General features: G+C 37.4%; 1 protein-coding gene and 1 long non-coding RNA gene across 6 annotated transcripts in view; one reads left to right on the top strand and one right to left on the bottom strand.

The window, feature by feature from the left end:
• Positions 1-5926, bottom strand: part of LOC106880532 (alpha-1,6-mannosyl-glycoprotein 2-beta-N-acetylglucosaminyltransferase) — a 725476-nt gene that overhangs the window by 168614 nt on the left and 550936 nt on the right. The gene's annotated exons all lie outside the window — the stretch shown is intronic.
• The window catches only part of LOC128250521 (uncharacterized), a 37321-nt gene that overhangs the window by 5907 nt on the left and 25488 nt on the right, over positions 1-5926 (top strand). The window lies entirely within an intron of this gene.

Raw genomic sequence — 5926 nt, 5'->3', positions numbered from 1 at the left:
CAATTAATAATTTTTACCAAGCCCTTCGGTATGTAAACACCATTATCGGTGGAGAACTTATTTAAAAGTTCTTATACATTTATAAACATAATTAAGAGTCTCAGCTTTTTTAGCTGCTATTTCTGAACTTCGGTATGTGATGAAGCAAATGTTTGCTGATCCCTTAATTATGTTTATATATATATATATATATATATACATATATATATATATATATACATATATATATATATACACACACACACATATGCATGTGTGAAGACATTTGGCTTGGGTGTTGCTTTCATGATGATTAGGCTGTGGGGGTGTTCTGTTTGCCTCCTGCACCAAGTGGCATGTTGAGTCTGTGAAATAAAGACTTTATTTCACGTTTCTCCAACTCACCAACCTGAACAGCAGTTAAGGTTTAACCTTGCAACAGCTCAGTGTCCCATGTTTAAGGGATTGCAAATCCTATACTGTCAGTTTTTAAGTAAGCTCTGGATCATGGGGGCATAAAGTATGAGATACACTTTGACTCTCTCTTTCTCTCTTTGTGTGTGTGTGTGTGTGTGTATCGAAGAAGGTTAAAAGAGAGAAAATAGAAAGCTCCTGACAATGCAGGAAGTTTTATAAAAGTTTTATATTTCAGGCACAAAAGCCCATCTTCAGAAGAAAAACACAATGTGGGAAATGTCCAGTTATGCAGGTTCCGTTAACCCATTCAAATCCCCTAGGACTATCTGCTACATAACACTAGGAAATTTGAATGGGTTAATGGAACCTACACAACTGGACTTTTCTTAGACTGTTCTTTCCTTCTGAAGATGGGCTTTTGCGGCGCTTGAAATACAAAGGTTTTATTAAACTTTCTGCATTGTCAGAAGCTTTTTATTTTTTCAATATTACAATGCTTCAAGCGAACTACAACACTCTTTATATATATATATATATATATATATAGAGAGAGAGAGAGAGAGAGAGAGTATAACCAGCCGAAACTGCTGAGAAGACCCAGAACTCGACTGAAAATAGAAAACTCTGAGTGATTTGTCCTTGTTTTTTCTTGTCCCTTTTTGTATCATCAAACTATCTGGATGTTTTGTTGTCGCCTATTGCATTTTTGTTCCATTTTTGGTATTCTTTTATATATATATAAACTGGCAGTCACCGGAGCATTGGAACATTGGAGAGAATGTCTTGCAATATTTGTTACAATTTGAAACTTGAGTTAAAACCTTGTGAGGGTCAACTTAGATACTCGTGCTTTTGGGGTCCATAAAAAAAAAATAGTAATCGATGATGCAACTCTTTGAGGGTTATGTGAAATACATTGTGGTGCCTATTCTGGCTCTTTGAGCTCCGACAGCAACACCTGCAACAACTCTGATGCCAAGTTGTATTGGCCCAATTTAAGGGCTTTTCCCATAGGTAACCAGTGGAAACACGGAAAGGGAAGACTGGCATGTGTGTGCAGCTTACAGCCTTCCTCAAAAAAATTTGACCCAGGCTTGCACATACATGTGGAGATGAATGGCCAGCCTTGACCGATCGAAGTCACTTGTTCTTCATGGAAACGTCTCATGGTAGCATCTCAGACAAGGGCTAACAACTTCTCTTGGTTCCAACGTCAGGGATTTATGGTAAAATCTGAAAGTCCAGTAGAACAGGTGAAGTGAAGCAAAGGTAACATTGGGGGTGGGTGCGAGTTGACAAACACCGCCACCACATCCACTACCATCACCACCATCACTGTATCACCACAACCACAATGACCAACACCACCACCACCACTTCTGCCGTCGCCGCCACCGCCACAGGAGCATACTTCCAGACCACTTCAGCTCTAAAATAGGAAGTGTGTCTGTTTCAAAAAAGAAATTGGTCTCTAATCTAAATTGAAAGTTTTATACAAACAAAATATTAGGAAGCTATCAGGAGGATTGGCAAAAAAAAACAAAACAAAAAAAAACCCCAAATTAATAAATAAAAAATAAAAATGAAAGAAAGGTAAAGAAACAAATAAAGAAGCAAAAACGGAAAGGATTGGAATTTGCAAAGAATCTCAAATCCTATTTCATATTTTAGTTCTGTTTTAATCATGTGACCAAACAGAAACAAATTATTTACTACTTGAACGAGGTTGTTGTTGTTGTTGCTGTTGTTGTTGTTGTTGGTAGTGGTGGTGGTAGGGGGTGGGGCTTTCTCCCCCCCCTACCCACACCACCCTCGACTTAATTGGCTGATAGGGAAGAGAATGAAAATAAGAGGGTGGTGATGGTGATGATGATGGTGATGATGGTGGTGGTGGTGGTGGTGATGATGATGATGATGATCATGGTGGTGGTGGTGGTAGTGATGACGATGAGAATGATGATAGTAGTGATGATGATGATGGTTGTGGTAGTGATGATGGTGATGATGATGGTGATGGTACTGATGATGGCAGTAACAATGGCAGTGATATTAGATTGATGGTGATAATGACAACAACAATGATGTTTTAACATGGCTTCTACTCCTCCTCCTCCTTCTTCTGAAGCAGAGGTGGAGAGGTGCCAGACAGACATATGGCAGTTTCAATGAAGCGACAAGTGAACAAGATATTTTTTTTGTTTTTTTGAAATACACAGAAACATAGGAAAAATAATGACATTTAAGCGACATGTTAATTCAGTCATTTTCATTTTTGCAAAAAAAAAACCAAAATAAAACACACACACACAGACAAAACAATGACAAACCTCAGAACCGGTGTGTATGTCAATGCAGTCTTACACTTTGGCACTTTGGCAAAGCAGCAATAACCGACATTTCTACAACAAAAGCAATAACAAAAGTTTTTTGCTAGAGTTGCACATCAGAGGGAGGTGTTGGATATGAGCTAAGTCATTGTCATCATCACCAGCATCCACAACCATCATTCATCATCATCATCAGCATTCACAAACATTATCATCATCATCATCGTCATTACCACCCCTAAAACCATTATCATCATCATCATCATCACCATTGTTATCATCATCATCCACAACCATCATCGTCATCCACATTGACACCACCACCACATCATCATCAGCATCATCATTACCACCACCACCAAGACCATCAGCAGCAGCACCACCACCACCACCATCATTATCATTATTTAATGTCCATGTTCCATGCTGGTTTGACTGGAATCGGTATGTCCGAAGACTGCATTGAACTCTGGTACCTGTGTTCTCATGGTCTCTTTTATGGCTGGATGCCCTTCCAAATGCCTACCAGTTTACAGCGCAAACCAGGTGCTTTTTCTTTTTATTTATATAGTTTTCCGTGCCACCTGCATTACTGAGGTCACCATGCAGTCTGCAGAACCACAGCCTTTGAGGAGATCAGAGAGTTAGCAGGGTGCAGGCAGGGCAGGTTTCTGTGCAGTGGGAGGGACATACATATATATATATATATATATATATATATATATATATATATATATATATATATATATATGAATATATATATACGACGGGCTTCTTTCAGTTTCCGTCTACCAAATCCACTCATAAGGCTTTGGTTGGTCTGAGGCTACATAATAATTTCTTTTATTTCCTTTACTTGTTTCAGTCAGTAGACTGTGGCCATGTTGGAGCACCACCTTGAAGAATTTTAGTTGAACAGATTGACCCGAGTACTTTTTTTTTAAAAACCGGGTACTTATTCTATCGGTTTCTTTTGCCAAACTGCTAAGTTACAGGGACGTAAACACACCAACACTGGTTGTCAAGTGGGGATGGGGAACAAACATGGAGACAAACACAGAGACACATGCATAGATATAGTAGAAAACTCTTGCCCAAGGTGCCATACAGTAGATTGAACCTGAAACTATGTGGTTGGGGTTGACACAGCCATGCCTATATAATCACACACATATATATATATATACTAATGATATCATTATTATTATTATTGAGTGAGAGAGCAGAGTATGCCATCAAAGTGACGCTGGGGTAAGATATATGAAGCCCATTATACCCATCATGACTACCCGTCTGATAAGGGTACACCAGGCACATGCATCACAACCATGTGTGTGCGACATGATGATCTCAAATCAAAATAAACACCGCATGACCTTGCAGGTGGGGCCCAGTTAGAATTTTCTTCAGGTTGAGTAGCCCATCCCACTAAAAAGGCCCTTGGACAACAACAACAACAGCAGCAGCAGCACTACCATCACCACCACCACTATCAGCAGCAGCCCTTTTTTCCCATGGTTTCTACAGCTGGATGCCATTATTTTCAGTTTCCGTCTACCAAATTCCCTTGTAAAGATTTAGATGACCCAGTAAAGAAATGGAGAAAAAACAATTAAAAACAAAATAAAAAATATCTAAAAGTAGAAAAAAAAAACTATCAGATGAAGTAGTGACTAAATAAGTTTTTATATTTTTTTTTTACAAAATGCAATTTGAAACTGAAGAGAAATATGAAAAATAGAAGGAACCGAAGAATGGCAGGAAATTTTACATTCCTTAAAAATAGCCCAAGAACTACTGGAACTGAAGAACAGGAACAGTGTATGGATATGAGGAGGAGATGGGCTCTACCCAGATGGCATGGCAGGATTCTTGTCTTGTAGAAGAGCCAAGGGGTTCGTTGGAACCTTTCCATAAATGGAAGATGATCAGAGTGAAAGGGTGCTCCCTTCATCTCACTGTCGGCTTCTCAGTCGCGCATCAGTGGCCTAATCATATTTGTTCGTATTTATTTTATATCAATTTATGTGTGTATGTGTGTGTGTATACATATACATACATATTTATTTTTATATATATATATCTATATATATATATATATATATATATATATATATATACACACACACAAACACATACATACATACATATGGGTATATACATATATGTGTAACCATGTGTATGTACATATGATACACATGTACATACACACACACACGATACATACATATGTACATATACATATACGTATATAAATATATATAATCCTACATGCATATACACACTCATTCATATCTACACACACACACACACATATACAGATACATATATTTGTCTTTGGTAATTTATCTCTGTTTATTTAGCATTTTTTAATATGTTCCAACATATCACATTATGTCCCCCCCACCCCCTTCCTTTCTAACATTATAAGTCTGTGTACATCTTTACACATCCTCTAACCTGCTTGGAACATGTTTCTGTTGGTATTAATGGGCCCTGAAGGCAAATATTACATATCTATATATAAAGATTATCATGTCATCATCATCATCATCAACATCATCATTGCCCTCGCCTTCATCATCATCATCATCATCATCATCATCATTATTCGTGTAATTATGACCGCTTAAATATGATATCTTACCACCTTAAAACCTACTTATACTACAAATTACTGATGACTATAACAAAGATGATGACGATGATGATGATGGTGGTATTTTCTTATGTAGCTATCTTTCTCTGATGTATGTGTCTATTCCTATATATATATATATATATATATATATATATATATAAACAATATATGAGTATATGCATATATATGTACATGTGTTATTTCTTTACTACCCACAAGGGGCTACACACAGAGGGGACAAACAAGGACAGACAAACGGATGAAGTCGATTATATCGACCCCAGTTCGTAACTGGTACTTATTTAATCGACCCCGAAAGAATGAAAGGCAAAGTCAACCTCGGCGGAATTTGAACTCAGAAATACCGCTAAGCATTTCGCCCGGCGTGCTAACGTTTCTGCCAGCTAACGTTTACCTTCATCTACATGTACATATAGATACATATCTTGGTACATGACGTTGCAAAAAGACATAGACAAAATGATAAACAAGGTACAAAAAACAAGCAGACCACATAGAGAACATATCCTTCATCATATATATATATATATATATATATATA

The sequence above is a fragment of the Octopus bimaculoides genome, chromosome 22, assembly GCF_001194135.2.
Source record: "Octopus bimaculoides isolate UCB-OBI-ISO-001 chromosome 22, ASM119413v2, whole genome shotgun sequence".
NCBI lineage: Eukaryota > Metazoa > Mollusca > Cephalopoda > Octopoda > Octopodidae > Octopus > Octopus bimaculoides.
Note: the sequence above shows the minus strand (reverse complement) of the source record. Positions and strands in the feature narration are given on the sequence as shown.